The sequence below is a fragment of the Xenopus laevis genome, chromosome 9_10S, assembly GCF_017654675.1.
Source record: "Xenopus laevis strain J_2021 chromosome 9_10S, Xenopus_laevis_v10.1, whole genome shotgun sequence".
Lineage (NCBI taxonomy): Eukaryota > Metazoa > Chordata > Amphibia > Anura > Pipidae > Xenopus > Xenopus laevis.
The window spans coordinates 104725987-104744904 of NC_054388.1; positions in this window are offsets into that span (position 1 = coordinate 104725987).

The window sequence follows — 18918 nt, forward strand, 5'->3', positions numbered from 1 at the left end:
GAGCTCAACCCACACCAAGACCGACACCTGCGAAGAAGCGTGCGAGGTCGAACCGAACCCCTCCCGACCCGCAGGATCCGCAAGTATCGGGTCGGCCCGCAGATCACTACTAAAAGTTAACTTAAAGGTGAACCACCCCTTTAACAAAAAAACTAAAGAGACGGGGATAGAGTTGCTGGAATATCCAGCGCCGTGACTGAGAAATAGCGAGGCACCTTTAAGAGAATAGCGTGTTTGGCCCATAGATCTTGTGACCAGTCGCATTTAATCATTTTTTTTAGTAGTATATATTTTAAAAATAGTTTTTTAAATAAATATAAAGATATATAATATGTCATTGAGGTGATGATCATTTATAATAGGGATGCACCGAATCTACTATTTTGGATTCGGCCCAACCCCTGAATCCTTCATGAAAGGTTCAGCCGAATACCGAACCGAATCCTAATTTGCATAGGCAAATTACGGATGGGAAGGGGAAAACATTTTTCGCTTCCTTGTTTTGTGATTAGAAAGTCATGCAATTTCCCTCCCCGATCCTATTCGGATTTGGTTCGGCCGGGCATAAGGATTCGGTCGAATCAGAATCCTGGTGAAAAAGGCCGAACCCCGAACCGAATCCTGGATTCCGTGCATCCCTAATTTATACAGAGTCAGCACATTACAGCAGAGCTTTATATTCATTTATAACAACCTGCCATTTATAACAATTCTTGCAATGATTTAAAAACAAAACAAGGGTTACAGAGATTGGAGAGCCCTGCTCGCAAGTGCTTGCAATCTAAAAGGGTGTATTGGTTCACTGATCAATGACCCCTGTCTGACTGGCAGTCTGTGGGTTCTGGAAAATACCAGAGGGGCTCCTGTAAGATGCAATAGACACTCACCAACCATATCACAGTCCAGACCTGCCCTGTAGGGGATGATGGGAGTTGCAGTTCTGCCACAGATTTAGCCCATATTATTAATCAGACCAGAATTAATATTCTGGGAAATACATTTGGGGAAAACTAGAACCTACCCCAATGTGCTTGACCACACGGAGAAAGCATTAGGCTATCTGGCCATTAGAGGGTGCTGTTTGCTCCATGAAGGAGGTAACAACTTTGAACAGCCGTAGCTGCTCCCCCTGCTCATATCCATGGTTGCTCCCACTAATATGCCCATGCAATCCAAGTAAGATGCTGGGAGTAGTGATGGTTAAATAAATTCACCAGGCGTGAATTTGCGGCAAATTTTTTAATTTTGCCGCCGGCGAATAAATTCACAAAACTCCAGCGAAAAGTTGCCGGCAAAAATTCACCAACATGAAGAAAATTTGGACATGCGTCGGAAAAGTCACTCGCATCAAAACCATTGTGCGTCAAAACTATTCAGACACCCATTGACTTTAACGCCAGCATCAAAATTTACGCGATCGTCAAAATTGATGCAAAGTGACACGGGCAAATTTTTTGCAAATTTTTCGGCAAAGCCAAAACGGGAGAAATTCGCCCATCACTAGCTGGGAGTTGCAGTTCAGCAAAATCTGGGCAACCACAAGCTGAACATCTGTGATGGATATATAGGTATGGGACCTTTTATCTAGAATGATCAAGACCTGGGGCTTTCCGGATAACGGATCTTTCCATAATTTGGATCTTTATACCTTAAGTCTAATATAAAATCATGTCATCATTAAAAAAAAACAATAGGCTGGTGTTGCTTCCAATAAGGATTAATTATATCTCAGTTGGGATCAAGTACAAGCTACGGTTTTATTATCACATAGAAAAGGGAAATGCGTTTTTAAAATTTGGATTATTTGGATAAAATGGAGTCTATGGGAGATGGTCTTTCTGTAATTCGGAAGTTTCTGGATAATGGGTTTCCGAATAACGGATCCCATACCTGTACTGAACATATCTGCCGTTGTTACACATTATATCAGGTTGTTTTGATATCAGATATGATTTGTGACTTCTGTGACAGAATGCAGATCTAAATATAGCCTGAATCTCCGCCATAAAGCACCACTGAATGGTTGCTTTGTGAGAGAAAGGAAGCTGTCTATGCACTTATGAATTGTTATGATATTTTTCATGTTAGTGTTCCTTTAAAGAGGTGGTTCACCTTTAAGTTTACTTATAGAATGTTTTAGCATGGTCAATTTTAAGCATCTTTTTAATTGGTCTTCATTATTTATTTTTAGTAGTTCTTTAATTATTTGCCGCCTTCTTCTAAATCTTTACCGCTTTCCAATGGGGGTCACTGACCCCACCAAAAAAAAATAAATGCTCTGTAAGGCTACAAATATATTGTTATTGTTACTTTTTATTACTCGTCTTTCTATTCAGGCCTCTCCTGTTTATATCCAAATCTAATACTCAAATCAGTGCATGGTTGCTAGGGTGATTTAGACCCTAGCAACCAGATTGCTGAAATTGCAAACTGGAGAGCTGCTGAATAAAACGCTAAATAACTCAAAAACCACAAATAATAAAAAATGAAAACCAATAGCAAATTGTCTCAGAATATCCCTCTCTACATTATACTAAAAGTTATTTTAAAGGTGAACAACCCCTTGTAAATCTCAAGCAGCATGGCAGCACCACACACCTAATGCTTCGTGGTTTTGTTGTTCCTGCATAACATTGGACGGGGACAGTTTGGGGCAGAATATACATATTACATCCATACCACCCCTGCCGCCCCCCAGATCTGCAGGTCCCAGCACAGTTCCAGATTGTTCACAGAACAAGCCGCTCCATGGATCATGTGGATATTGTGTTCCAGCCAGTGGAATGTTCTGGAAGATAAAGCGACAGACCTGCTGGTGTTGCCCAGTGAGAGCAGGAACACTTTGCAATTCTCCGTTTCCCTGTGCCACGGGGTTAACCCCTTCTCAGCTGAATTGCACACGGAGCTTGAGCCACATAACCCTCGCTAGGCTACATGAGACCGGGAGACAGGCACATTCACTCTACTTGGGCCCCTGTGTATTTTTTGTTACCATTCAACTTTTGTAAGCCCAGTTTTGGGACTGGACTGTGTAGACTGTTTAAAGGAGAAGGAAAGGCTTGGTGCACATGGGGGTGCCAAATGTGAGGCACATCTATGTGTTTGTATTGACTTACCTGACCCAGGGTTATTCCAATGAGCACCACAGAGTGATCCTCTTCCGGCCACCCCCAACATGCGCCACCCCCAAGTACACCAAGCCTTTCCTTCTCCTTTAAAGGAGAACTAAAGCCTAACTGAATAAGTAGCTAGAAATGGTGTACATTATGTTTTGTGCTTCTCTACCAGCCCAAGGCAACCATAGCCCTTTAGCAGTAAAGATCTGTGTCTCCAAAGATGCCCCAGTAGCTCCCCATCTTCTTTTCTGCTGATTCACTGCACATGCTCTGTGCTGCTGTCACTTACTGAGCTTAGGGAGCCACTCACAATATACAGTACACATAGAATAGAAATGTCACAATATAAGGCTGATTAGTAATTAATACACATAATTACTACATGGCAGCACAGAAACCAGTGCAATTAGCATCAGAATTTAATAATCAGCAAACCTGTAGCATCAGCTTATATTACAGCCAGGGAAGCTCATTTTCTGCTGGATAATTAGTGACGAGCCCTAAGCTTAGCTTCTCAACAGCCAATCAGAGCCCACTGAGCATGTGAGGGTCACAGACACTTTCCAAGATGGTGACCCCCTGTGACAAGTTTGAAGTCCTGGATCATTGCTGCTATTGACAAATCAACAAAAGGGCTGAGAGAAAGCAAACGAAGAGGCAGAACTTGCTGCTAAGTGCTCTTTATTGCACACAACATGTTTCGGGCCCAAAGCCCTTTATCAAGTGTGACTGCTATTGACAAGCTGAAACTTTAGCCTTGTGCAATAAGTTCACTGTATAAAATATGAAATTTTTTAGCCACATTCATTTTTAGGGTTTAGTTCTCTTTTAAGGCCCAGGGGGGGGGGGGCACTACCATAGGGTAGTCACATTCATTTAAAATACGTTTGCTTTGGGGCCCTCTGTTGCTTTGTTCAGCCAATCTTGCCCTGCCAAGAGCAGATGCAGCAAATAATGCCCCCAAAATGTTAAAAAGGTTGACATGTTTTACCAATAGTAATTGAAACTTATGGGGCCCCTATACCTCCTGGGGCCCCCTGCAGCTGCAGGGTCTGCTTCCTCTATAGTTCCGCCCCTGTTCAGATGTCTATTGTGTGGCTGCACAGAACACAGTGAAAGGAGCAGAATTCACCAAAGCAGATTAGTTGTGCAGCATAGGGATTTTATAGGTCTTATTATAGGTATTATTGATTAATAGTGATGGGCGAATTTGTCCAATTTAGCTTCGCTGCGAATTTCGCAAATTTCCTGTGAAATTCGCAAAACGGACGAAAAATCTGCGAAATGCCGGCGTCAATTTGCGTGTGAAAATTAACCTACGCCTGTGACGATTAACCTACGCCTGTGGCAATTCCGACACCAGTGAGATCTGACGCTCATTAAAGTCAATGGCTGTCCATTTAATTGTCGCCGGCGTCTAAATTGAAACGCAAATTTTCACTGCAATTTTGCGAATTTATTCACCGACGGCAGATGTGCAAATTTGCGCCTGCCAAATAAATTCGCCAATCATTACTGATTAATAATCAGCCCTGTAACATCAGCTTTTATGACATGCAGACTTCATTTTTTTGTTTTGATTTGCAACAACCCCTAAGCTTACCTCCTCTACAGCTGCTCAGAGCACACTGAGCATGTGCAGAGCCACTGACACACAAAAGATGCCTAACAACATCCAAGATGGGGAGCTGCTGGGGACAACTTTGAAGACCTGGATCATTACTGTTATAGGGCTGCGCAATCTCTGGGCTCGTACAGTAAGTTCATTATATAAAATACACCTTTTTTTGTCCATTTTTATGTATTTGTGTCTTTAAAATTAAAGGACAAGTAATTGTGTCCAACATGTGCCTGTTCCATTTATTTTACTGGCTAGTCCGGCGACTATCTGACCACATGTATCTATGCAGGTCCAAAAATATTAATTATAATTGGAATCTGCCCAAAACTGTTTGCTAAAGGGAAACTTAATATAACAAGTAGATTGTGGCTCTAGGGAGACACCTGTATCCAGCCAAGCCCCACCCTACAGCCAAGCCCCACCCACCAGCCAAGCCCCAGCCACTCACAGGAGCTTAACTGTTGCAACCTTTTTGTTTGGCAAAGCTGCCCAGGTTATCAGGCTCGTATTCAAGGTTGTGAGAAAATGGCAATTACCCAGGAGCTGGGGGAGAAGGATCTGCGGATTTTACGGTTAAAGTGTAACAGGATTCTTATCATTACAGGTGATAAATATTAGGAGCTGAACTGGAAAGTGAGGGGGGGGGGGGTGATGTATTTTGTCCCATGAACAATCAATAAGTGGGGGATGTCCGGAGACTTTGTGATAAAGGTGCACCCCAAAACAAGGAATATTGCCAAAATAATTTAGAGTGTAAGCTCTTTTGGGCAGGGCTTTGTCTTGTCTTTAATTGAATGTATGAAGCAAATTACTGTACACGGCGCTGCAAAATATGTAATAATAATATTTATTGAGCTGGGCAAAGTATTATAATTATTCATGAAAAAAAAATAGTTTTCCCTGAAATTCTCATTTTCATTCATTGGGAATAATCATCAACAGAATTTTTTTTTTTCATTTGATTTGTTTTTGTTTACTGGGAAAAAAAAAGAGTTGCTTACAAGACTAAATTTTGTTTTATTTTTTTAATTTTGTTGCCTGACAAAGCATAAATATGAGACTTGAAATCAATTGTGATCGTTCAGTTGCTCAGACTGGCCTCTTACCATTATAATCAGTGGGAAGGTTCCCTTTATCAGACCAGTCAAAGGGGGTCACCTGTATTTAGACCCATGGAAGAGGCGGAGTAAGGGCTATGGCCAGGGAGTGATTGGGTTTAAGGGGTGTTGGGAAGCAGACCCTGTAGTCGCAGGGGGGCCCGGACTGTGGGGTCTGATTTCTCTATAACTAATGAAAAAACTAGGGATGCACCGAATCCAGTATTTGGGATTTGGCTGAATCCCCGAATCCTTAGTGGTTAGAATACGGAACCAAATCTGAATCCGAATTTGCATATGCAAATTAGGGGCAGGAAAGGAAAAAGTGGTAAAAAATCTTCTTTTGTGAAGAACATATGCAAATTAGCATTCGGATTCGGTTCGGCCCGGCACAAGGATTCAGGCGAATCTGAATCCTGCTGAAAAAAGCCGAATCCCAAACTGAATCCTGGATTCAGTGCATCCCTAAAAAGAAAAACCCTCCTCTCCAAGTCGGGAAGGAGTGGGTGGAGTCGGGTGGGGAGTGGGCGGGCAGAGGCGGGACATGGGCAGGGCAGAGGTGGGATGGGAAGTGGGCGGGTTGTGTGTGGGCCCCTCTGTAGATTTTTTTTTGCAGGGGGGCCTGTCACACTCTAGTTACACCAATGGACATTTGCATCTTTGCTTCACCATGAAATGAACATTTATTATTATTCACACCAGTCACATGAGACCTAAAAGTGGTGGGAAAAACTCCAAAATCCACAAGGTAGTGCCCAAGGTAATAGTAGTGACCCGGCTCCTCCGCAGCACACACCTCGCCCAATAACATCATGCCCCTCTCCAAACGTTCCTCACTCCCCTTCACAGCACCCTAGGCCTCTATCCTGCCTATTATTATTATTATTATTATTATTATTAACATGCATTTTTAGAGCGCCAATTGTGCAGCGCCTACCCCCAGTGATAGAAATAGATTGGCACCCCTAGGCACTATGTAGTGTAATTGTGTATAAACTTTAAACCCTTGAGGTTCTGCACAGAAATGTGAGCGTCACACCGTAGGCTTTCACTGAACCCATTCAATGGGGCCCCTCTCTAGCGGGGCTAAGGGTAACCTACTGTTCTGCAGACGTTCTGGTCAATGAGAAGCTTTCAGCCACAGAGGAACTACTGTTTACTCAAAGCCCACGGAGAAGAAATCCTTTGTTGCTGTCATCACCTTTAATTCCAATACACAACATATTCCTTGCTCTGTTCAACATGGGGACCCCCCATCCTTGGCCGTATGGGGGGTCCCGTGCAGCCGGGCCGTGGGGCCTGAGACAAAATACCTTCCTTGGGGGCTCATTCATTATTCACATCTCCCAAAATGCCCTAATGACCGAAAAGAACAACCTGGTGCTGAATACTTCAGAAGCCTATTTGCACCCTACTAAAGTCAAACATGTTTCCAAATAAGATGCAGTTTTATCAATTTTGTAGCTTGCCTGGAGTCACATCCACTATGGGTTTTTTTTTTATCAAAGTCCGATTTTATGTCAACATTTTCTGCTGTAAACTCTGATCAAATCCGCTCGGGTTTTTTACGCTTGTTTATTATTACATTTTCCCCAAAAATTGCTTTGCGGGAAAAAAATCAGATTTTCACGATTTTTTCAGATCTTTACTCCAATTTTCACTAGTTTTTTTCGGATTTTTCACCCGAAAACTTTGATTTCGTATGCTTTTTGACAGAAAACTCTGAAAACTTCAGGGTATTGTACGGAACCCAGCGCACATCAAAAAATCATTGGGACGTCTCCCATTGACTTCTATGCAACCTCGACAGGTCTGAGATGCCGGATTTTTGGATTCAGACTTTTCCATCCTCGGGGTTTAATAAATTATGGAAACTTCATGTTTTTTTAAAAGTCCAATTTTATAAAATTTTCGCATTCAGATTTTAGTAAATAACCCCCTAAATGTCCAGCAAAAAAAAAAAAAAAGAAATCGAGAAGTTTGAATTTCTGTAACACAAACAAAAGATAAGAGTAATGGCCTCGCATCCTACGTTGAAAGGGCAGAACAAAAGAATGGGGTGGGGTGACAATGAAACTCTTTACGCCTTCCAAGAAACTTTAATATATACTTGTGAAAAACAAATGGATTTATTCCCAGGAGCACGGGCAGAGGGTAGACGTTCTCACCAGACCTGTGTACACTTACTGCCCCTTAGCAGGCTTTTGGCACCTTGTGTGTTAATTCTAGCATGTATGAAACAAGCTGCTTCCCACGGGCAACCCTCCCATCTTGTTATACAGGGAACTCTGAGTATCACTCTTGTATTATAAGGGATAATGTACCCCCTACTGTAAATTATAAGGATATTAGAAGTCACTGAGGGGTTCTGTGACCATATAAAGGCACAAGGCTGCAGGCTGAGTTATTCAGGGAACTCTGAGTATCACTCATGTATTATAAGGGATAATGTACCCCATACTGTAAATGATAAGGATATTAGAAGTCACTGAGGGGTTCTGTGACCATATAAAGGCACAAGGCTGCAGGCTGAGTTATACAGGGAACTCTGAGTATCACTCATGTATTATAAGGGATAATGTACCCCCTACTGTAAATGATAAGGATATTAGAAGTAATTGAGGGGTCCTGCGACCATATAAAGGCACAAGGGTGCAGGCTGAGTTATACAGGGAACTCTGAGTATCACTCATGTATTATAAGGGATAATGTACCCCCTACTGTAAATGATAAGGATATTAGAAGTAACTGAGGGGTCCTGTGACCATATAAAGGCACAAGGCTGCAGGCTGAGTTATACAGGGAACTCTGAGTATCACTCATGTATTATAAGGGTTAATGTACCCCCTACTGTAAATGATAAGGATATTAGAAGTCACTGAGGGGTTGTTCTGTGACCATATAAAGACACAAGGTTGCAGGCTGAGTTATACAGGGAACTCTGAGTATCACTCATGTATTATAAGGGATATTGTACCCCCTACTGTAAATGATAAGGATATTAGAAGTCACTGAGGGGTTGTTCTGTGACCATATAAAGGCACAAGGCTGCAGGCTGAGTTATACAGGGAACTCTGAGTATCACTCATGTATTATAAGGGATATTGTACCCCCTACTGTAAATGATAAGGATATTAGAAGTCACTGAGGGGTTGTTCTGTGACCATATAAAGGCACAAGGCTGCAGGCTGAGTTATACAGGGAACTCTGAGTATCACTCATGTATTATAAGGGATAATGTACCCCCTACTGTAAATGATAAGGATATAAGAAGTCACTGAGGGGTTCAAAAAGCCAAGAGCTCTTCACAACATAAGACATGCAGTTAAAGCTTTGGTTTCTGAAACTGCCTGCCAGCAGTGTTGCAGTGGATGACAGTTAGGGGCTGAAATCAGCATGTGTTTGTGTAATGCAAGCATATCATTTATCTCTAAATCCTGCCTGACTAAAGAGGGTTAAATGGCCAGGATCAGGCTTCTGTGCAGAGCCCAGCTTAGCTGGTGTCGGTATCTATTGATTGAGAAGGGACACATCCAACTATTGACTTATCTGGGTAAACTTCTGTGGGAAAGACACCTGCAAGGATCATTGCTGTGAAAAGTACACTGTCCCCATCCCTCTCTCCCGCTGCCAGCGTGGGAATCGGCCGAGCTTTGATTTATGGAGCAGTGGCTCACGGGCTTATTAGCGGCACTTAGAGGGCAAATTATTAATTATTAGCCTCAGGGCTGCTTATGGGCGGGCTAGAGTTTTTTCTTGGACCCCAGCGTCAGAGAGGCCCCACTGGAGGGTGAAAATGTCATTTAAAGTACAAATAATTTTTTGTAAATACAGTTATGGGATCCATTATTCTGCAATTCCTGTTATCCGGGAAGCCTCGAATTATGGAAAGGCTGTCTCCCATAGACTCCACTTTAATCAAATTATTCAAATTTTTAAAAATATTTTCCATTTTCTTTGTATAAATAAAACAGTACCTTGTACTTGATTCAAATTATATAGTATTTATAATTAAAGGGCAGAACAATTCTATTGTATTTTTGTTTAAACTATTTTTTTAGTAGATTTGAGGTGTGCAGATTCAAATTGTGGAAATATCCCTTATCTGCAAAAGCCCAGGTCCTGACTATTCTGGATAGCAGGTCATATTAATGTATACTGAATAGATGTACAGGGTGAAACGATCTAGGGCCAGTTCTAGAATGGGACCTGTTATCCAGAATGCTTGGGACCTGTGGTTTTCTAGGTAAAGGATTTTTCCGGAATTTGGATCTCCATACCTTAAGTCTGCCTGAAAATAATTTGAACATTATATAAACTCAACAGGCTGGTTATGCTTCCAATAAGGATTAATTATATCTTAGTTGGGATCAAGTACAAGCTACTGTTTTATTATTACACAGAAAAAGAGATTTAAACAGAAAACTGTTTTAAACTGGGGATTATTTGGATAACATTGAGGCTTTGGGAGATGGAATTTCTGTAATTTGGAGCTTTCTGGATAAGGGGTTCCCGGATAATGGATCCTGTACTTGTAAGTAACTGATATTTTTTTTTAGATGTTTCTTATGTGTGCTGTGTGCACAGTTGCCTGTGTTTATGCAAAGAATTCCTCAGCCAAAGTGTTTCATTGTAAATTTAGTTGCTTCCATAACTGAATCGTTTGGCCCCAGGGCCCTGGACCTCATGGCCACCTTTGCCGGCCCAGACCCCCTCCCCCGATCTGCCGGTCCCCCCCAAAAAAACTATTTGTGGCGCCGGAGTTCAGGATGGAACTGCTTTCAGGCAGGCTTTTGTTTCTCCTACTCAATGTAACTGAAGGTGTCCCAGTGGGACATGGATTTTTACTATTAAGTGCTGTTCGTATATCTACCAGGGAGCCTTTATCTGGTTACCTTCCCATTGTTCTGCTGATGGGCTGCTGTATTTGCAGTACAGCAGTAAAGAGTGACTGAAGTTTATCAGAGCACAAGTCACATGATTGGGGGCAGCTGGGAAACTGACAATATGTCTAGCCCCATGTCAGATTCCAAAATGAAATGTAAAAAAAATCAGTTTGCTCTTTTGGAAAAATGGATTTCAGAAGGCTAATGAAGGTACTATTAACTGATGCATTTTGAAAAACATGTTTTTTCCATGACAGTGTCCCTTTAAGAATTGCTGCCCTGAGCAGGTGATGCTCTCTTTGCATCCATATTGCATCATAATCATATTTGTGAGGCGAAACTGAAGTGTGGAGGTTCTTCCAATCAATGTTACACAGAAGGAAAAGTAAACATTCAGCTGGATGTGACTAGTCGTCCCCGGCTATATGACTACTGGAAATTTCCAGCCCAATTCACCGGTGGCACCAAACAAAGCAGCTCTTGTGTCTGCGGCAGGGCTTGCACAAATGTCTCTTTGTGATTGCTGCATAAATGTTATTTCAGGCATCACTATGATTCCATGTAAAGATTATGGTCAATAGAAAGACCCCTGCAGTTGTACAGCACAGTAACTCGGAGACAGTAGAGTGTAGCCATTGTCTTTATTGGGTGGATGACATCATGGCCACGTTTATTACATCTACCGTGATGTTTTTCCATGGTCCCACAATGACACTTCCCAGGGGCTGATGCATCAGCACATGTAGAACGGCCTGTTTATTGACTCTGCCATCAAGAGGGGTGATGGCTCCAAGCAGCATAGTCTCAGAATTGGACTTGATTTCTAGTCCAGCAGGGCTGTATTTAAGTCCGGTGATGCCCTAGGCACCAAACCTCAGGCCACCCCCTCTGATCAGTGATTGGAACACGTGCAGACTATCCTATGGGTCTAAACTTAGGGTTGTTAAAGGAGAAGGAAAGGCTTCGTGCACTTGGGGGGACAAATGTTAGGCACCCCCAAGTGATTATATTTACTTACCTGAAACCCCCGGCGGTGCTCCTATCAGCAGAAAACTGCACCGGCCCGGGGTTATACCAGTTAGCATCACGGAGCTTCTTTCTTCAAATTTCCCGGGGCAGACGCATGGGCAGTTGAATGAAATAGCCGACTATTTAGTTAAAGTTCGGCTTTTCACTCTAATGCGCATGTGCAGCAACACGAAGAAGGAGGAATCGAAAGAGGATCGCTCCGTGGTGCTCACTGGTATAACCCTGGGCCGGTGCAGTTTTCATGCGTCTGCCCTGGGAAATTTCAAGAAAGAAGAAGCTGGAAAAGATTGCTCCATGGTGCTCACTGGTATAACCCCAGGCTGGTGCAGTTTTATGCTGATAGGAGCACTGGCCCGGGGTTTCAGGTAAGTCAATATAATCACTTGGGGGTGCCTAACATTTGGCACCCCCAAGTGCGCAAAGCCTTTCCTTCTCCTTAAAGGGGCTGTCCAATTCAAAACTGCAGAATACTAGCTCAGAAATCGACCTAATCCCGCCTGTCACGTCATTGTTCCACTCAGTGATGACATCATCTGCCTCTATGATGTCACTGTCCAGATTTAGGCCTCCCCCTATCATTGGTGCCTGATATAGGCCAAAGTATCTGGCACATGGGGAATTTTTGTTTTTATTTTTATTTACTATATAAGCACCCCATACTAAAAGATGCTGGTCCATGATCGCCTGTCGGGTAGTAACGTACCCAGTGCTTGCAGGGCCAAGTTGCAACCCCCCCAGACGCAATCTTCGTTATAGATTTGGCCGTGCATGAGGCTCTGACAGACCCCTGAGGGTGCAAGCCCCGTAGTAGTTCCACCACTAATGTAGATATAGACCCAGGGTCAGACTGGGGGGTCTGGGGCCCACTGGGGCGGACTCTTCAGGTGCCCCCACACACTTCCCAGACCCCTTCCCCAGCCCCAACACCCCCCCCCCATAATGGCGCATGTTTATGTTATTTTGTCTTGTCGTGGCCACAGTTGGGTCATGCAGGAGGTCAAGGGACAGCAGCTGCCACTCACAAGGTTCTATCAGGGGAGCAGGTCTGGGTTGGCAGGGCTGGTGCCTAGTGAGGTACGAATAAATTCGCCAGGCGAGAAGTCAAATTTCTGAGTTTCACCACTAGCTAATAAATTAACTACTACGAAAATTCGCCGGCGCGCGTCGGAAAAGTCACTTGCGTCAAATCCTGTCGCGCATCAACACTATTCGGATGCCCATTGACTTTAATGCCACCATCAAAATTGACGCGGGCGTCAATTTTCGAGTTTCGCTAAATTCGCTCATCACTACTGGTGCCCACCGGGGTTTTTTCCCAAATTTGCCCCTGTTTGTTGGACCTGTCCGTATTCTCAGTTAAGTTAGAAGTTGGTCAGCTCCACCAGGAGATTTAGACACATGTATCTGGAGACAAGCTGGGCTGACATTTTTTTTAACATTCGCAGTTGAGATCTACCCCCCTCGAGAATGAGCCCTAAACGGTGCACTTTTGCTCTAGCACTTGAGCCTGGGATTGTAGTAAATGACCCCTAAAGTGGCTGTATGATTTTTAAAAAATATTATATAAATCAAGCTTTCTTTTCAACAACGATTGGTTTTAAGTTTTAAGTTCTATTTTTTTTATTATTAAAACCTACTAAGCAAAGTAAGAAACACAGTTGCTTAGCATAAGTCCTTCTGTAACACTGAAAGCTTGTGGCATGGCACACTTCCCCTTTAAAATAAACAGAGTATTCTCCCCCCCACCCCCAATCGATGTTTAGTAATGACTTTATAAATCACTCGCACAGAGCGGGGTCTGATTAATAAACTGAGGCCTCTTTACTGTACTTTCTGAAGAAAAAAAAAAAGAAACCCCGGCTCTAGTTTGGAAAAATTAGCCCCTTCTCGAAACATTGCAAGCATTTGATTCCAATTACCGACCTAACCCGTAATTATGGCCGTCTGCAAGCGATTAAACAGCAAATTCTATTTGCCGAGTTTTTCTTTCCCGATTTTGTAAAACACACAGAAATCCACAAAATGTACAAACTCGGAGACTGTTTACTGTTCCCAAAACTGTTTGTTTAAAAAATGCAAAAAAAAAAAAAGGCTTGGGGCTAAAGATGCGCTCATCGCTCCCAATAAGACCTGGCGAGGTTTAGGGGGGGGGGGTTAATATGTGTCAGCCTTAAACAGTGGAGATCTTATTGGTTACATATTGTCAGAGCCAGATGTATGGCCCCCCATAAGGGACAAGGGAACCTACCTCTTGGCTCCACAGCTGGATTTACCCACAAGTGTCCAATGGTTGGTTTGAAAAAAATGTGAATTCCTCCTGAAGCTACTTCCCAATGCACCTGCCCTCGGATATCTGTATAGAAAAATAAGACCCTGTTTTTTGTGCTTCCAAAAGGTTTATATTATTATGTGACTATAATAGATTTTGAGTGTTGGGGTTATAGGTTTAAAGGCATGTGTCACTATCTCTTTAATAAACTTGCTGCCTCCTTAACTTCCCTGAAGATCCCTAAACCTGTTTTGGACTCACAGTAGTTGGCATTGCGCTTGGAGAGCAGAGGACACCAGCTAAAGTATCAGGAGACAAGTTGGAGGCTTGGAGATCAGGTGGTGGCCAGGGGATAAGGGTCCAGAGTAGGGGAAGGCAAAGAGAAGAGGTACGTGCCAACACCCCCTGCACCTTTGTACCCTTGGTAGGTCAAAACCGAAGAGGTGGCAACCCTTGTCATCTTTTCCCTGGCCAAGAGTCCGTTTCCCACAGATCACGGACTGTCTAGTAGATATCTTCTCCTGGACAAACCAACACCTCCTCAAGCTCAACTTGGCCAAAACCGAGCTCATGGTTTTTCAATGAAAATGTGAAAATATGATGGACTAATCCCGTTTTGCTTTGCAGAAAATTCATCAAATGCATTGCAATGTTTTTTCACCCATGGGCTTCTTTTTTATGGCATAAAACTGGTGAAGAATTTCACTCATCGCTAGTCATAAATGTAGATTGGAAAGTTGGCATTTCCCCTTAATTACGAAATTACCCTTTAAGAGCAAATTAAATTATATATTGATTTTTTTTTATTATTTTAACCTCAAAAACAATATTAAATGATCCCAGAATTTCTTTCTGGTGGAACTGGAATTAGACGATACAAGCGGTTGCTATCTGGGCCACACCACATCAAACTTGGTTAAGCTACAGTACAACAACAGTGTTCTCTTGGCTCAGATCAAAGCTCTTGTTTGTGTGCCCCCACCCAGAATCCCTGGTTACTGTTGACATCTCTATTTACAAAAGTGCCGTCCAGGTCTCTATAGCAGTCTTTTGAAAAGCCTGGAAATGTTACGGTTTTATTCCCCCCACCAAAAAAGTTAAATTTAGCTACCATGTCATGCTCTGACATTTGGCGTAATGTTGACTTTAATATTTAGTTGAGTGCACGCCCTTCAGCACTTACTTTCTCTCTAGCAAACGCAAGGGATTTAAATGGAAAAGCCTAACCTGTGGCCCTCCAGTAGTTATGGAATTGCAGCTCATAGGCTGGTTTTTAATGGATTCTAGGGATAGTCCTTAGATGGCCAAGAGTCAAGAGTGAGTTTATTGTCATTTCATCCATATACGTTTGTACAGTACACAGTGAAACGAAACAACGTTCCTCTAGGACCATGGGGCTCCACAACACAACATAGATGTACCGGACAACAGACAAAAAGTTCAAGTGCAAAAATATGCAACTCCTACAAGACAGGACAGTATAGTGCAGGGACAGGACAAGACAGTGCACACTCAGCAGATGTAATATGTTAAGTAAATAATGCTAAACGTCAGACATGATGGGCGTATCATTGTGACATGACAGTAGCAAGAACATGATGAAGAACATGACAAAGTGCAGATGTGCTCATAGAGAACAACTGCATCCAATGACTATTCATCCATACAATGGCGTACAGTGGCTGTGTAACGTTGTGGTATATAGTAAGGTCAGATGAAGTGTATATGTGAGAGAGTTCTCTCCAGTCCCTGAGTATTAAGGAGCCTCATGGCTTGGCAGAAGAAACTGTTACACAGTCTGGTAGTGAGGGCCCTAATGCTTCGATACCTTTTTCCAGATGGCAGGAGTGTGAACAGTGAGTGTGAGGGGTGTGTTGGATCAGCCACAATACTGGTGGCTTTACGGATGCAGTGAGTGTTGTAAATGTCCATGATGGAAGGAAGAGAGACACCTATGATCTTCTCTGCTGTCTTCACTATGCTCTGTAGGGTCTTGCGCTCCATGACAGCAGTTCCCAGCCCAGACAGTGATACAGCTGCTCAGGATGCCCACGATAGTCCGTCTGTAGAAGGTTTTAGGTATGGATGGTGGGAGATGGGATTTCCTCAGCTTGCGCAGGAAGTAGAGGCGCTGTTGGGCTTTCTTGGCTAAGTAGCTGGTGTTGTGGGACCAGGTGAGGTTCTCCGCCAGGTGGACACCAAGGAATTTGGTGCTTTTGATGATCTCCACATTAGAGCTGTCGATGTACAGTGGCAGGTGGTCACTCCTAGTCTTCCTAGTATCACTTCCTAGTCAACAACCATCTCCTTTATTTTGTCTACATTGAGAGACAGGTTGTTGGCTCTGCACCAGTCTGTTAACCGCTGCACCTCCTCAATGTATGGTGACTCTTCATTATTGTTGATGAGACCCACCACGGTCGTGTCATCAACTAACTTTATGATGTGATTTATGCGGTGCGTGGCTGCACAGTCATGCATCAGCAGAGTGAACAGTAGAGGACTAAGCACACAGCCTTGAGGGGCTCCAGTGCTCAGTGTGGTGGTTCTGGAGATGATGTTTCCAATCTTGACTTACTGAGGTCTGTCGGTTAGGAAGTCCAGAACCCAACTGCAGAGGGAGGTGTTCAGTCCAAGCAGGCTCAGCTTTTCAGATGCTGAGGAATGATAGTGTTAAATGCTGAACTGAAGTCTATGAACAGCATTCGAACATAGGTGTCTTTTTTGTCCAGATGAGAGAGGGCCAGATGGAGGGTGGGGTTATTGCATTGTCTGTTGAGCGATTTTGACTGTATGCGAACTGTAGGGTGTCCAGTACTGGTGGCAGCAGGGTTTTGATGTGTTACTTGACAAGCTTCTCAAAACACTTCATGAGGATGGGGGTGAGTGCCACAGGACGGTAGTCATTGAGCAGGACACTGATGACTTCATCGGCACAGGGACAATGGTGGTGGTCTTGAAGCACTTCGGGACAGTGGAGGTGTTCAGTAGTGGAGAGACCCAACTAGTAAACTGTGGTGGGTGCTGGGAGTTCGAATCACATTAATCCAATCATGAGGCTCCAAAGTCAACTTCTAGATCATAAAGAGACCTATCTAGACCCAATGGGTGAACCATGCATCTCCTGCCTGAGGTGGTCCTTCCCCAGATCGCAATTGTTAGCTTGACCTGGGCTAATAAGCTGATGACTCAATCTGCCATTGTCTAAATGTTGGTCCATATATATCCAGCTTTACTACTGTTGCCATCTCACAACACTGATGTTAGTTCCACCACAGAAAACCTTCTAATGAGCCACAGCCAGCAGAGACCTGGAACAGTAGTTATTGTAGAACTACAGTTTATAGTATGCGGCACCAGCATAGAAGGTTAGGGGTTGCTGGGAGATGTAGTTTTTTAACATCCAGCCTATTTAATGACTCAGTGGTCTATTTGCATGGAATCTCTCTTCCCAGTCAACAAACGGGATTGTGTGCCAATGTGCAATGAACTTTCTACAGTAGGAATGGGTGGACCCAATGTCACAAGCCACTGCAGCTGTTCTCCTGAATCCCCTATAGGACGGGCCCCGCAAATTCAGCACAGAGATTTGAAACTCATTCTTGGAGTTGGCTGGGTTTTGCCTTTCAGTTTGGCCATAAGGAATTGCAGCAGGCTGGAGCCGTGCCTTAAACAGCAGGTGAGAGGGCTTGGCTATGTCTATGTTCTGATGTGCATTGGACCTAAAAAAGCTCTGCATATTTGCATCTAAATGAGAGGAGGAAGTGCTAATAGGTGTGACCTGATCTCCCCCTGTCTGAAGACAAGATAGTGGCAATTGCGCACCTTATATCAGTTGCACGAAACAGAATCTCTGTTCTCTGTGTGGAAGGCAATGGTGTCACTGAAAATAAACAGTGTTAAAATTCACTAATAGTGATCACCAGGGAGAGGTGGTGGGATAATAGTCTCTGGGAAGGGAGTGTGACTGTGGGATAGCAGGTATAGTAGGGAGAGATGGTGTCTATAGTAACAGTGGGATAATAGTCTCTGGGAAGGGAGTGTGGCTGTGGGATAGCAGGTATAGTAGGGAGAGATGGTGTATATAGTAACAGTGGATAATAGTCTCTGGGAAGGGAGTGTGACTGTGGGATAGCAGGTATAGTAGGGAGAGATGGTGTCTATAGTAACAGTGGATAATAGTCTCTGGGAAGGGAGTGTGACTGTGGGATAGCAGGTATAGTAGGGAGAGATGGTGTCTATAGTAACAGTGGATAATAGTCTCTGGGAAGGGAGTGTGACTGTGGGATAGCAGGTATAGTAGGGAGAGATGGTGCCTATAGTAACAGTGGGATAATAGTCTCTGGGAAGGGAGTGTGACTGTGGGATAGCAGGTATAGTAGGGAGAGATGGTGCCTATAGTAACAGTGGATAATAGTCTCTGGGAAGGGAGTGTGACTGTGGGATAGCAGGTATAGTAGGGAGAGATGATGCCTATAGTAACAGTGGATAATAGTCTCTGGGAAGGGAGTGTGACTGTGGGATAGCAGGTATAGTAGGGAGAGATGGTGCCTATAGTAACAGTGGATAATAGTCTCTGGGAAGGGAGTGTGACTGTGGGATAGCAGGTATAGTAGGGAGAGATGGTGTCTATAGTAACAGTGGGATAATAGTCTCTGGGAAGGGAGTGTGACTGTGGGATAGCAGGTATAGTAGGGAGAGATGGTGTCTATAGTAACAGTGGATAATAGTCTTTGGGAAGGGAGTGTGACTGTGGGATAGCAGGTATAGTAGGGAGAGATGGTGCCTATAGTAGCAGGAGGGAAATAGCAATATGGCAACTCACACTCATTTAAAACTACAAATACACAGTAAAGCAATGCTGTTTGTTTGCACTACTAACTTCCTGTTCTGTTCGGAA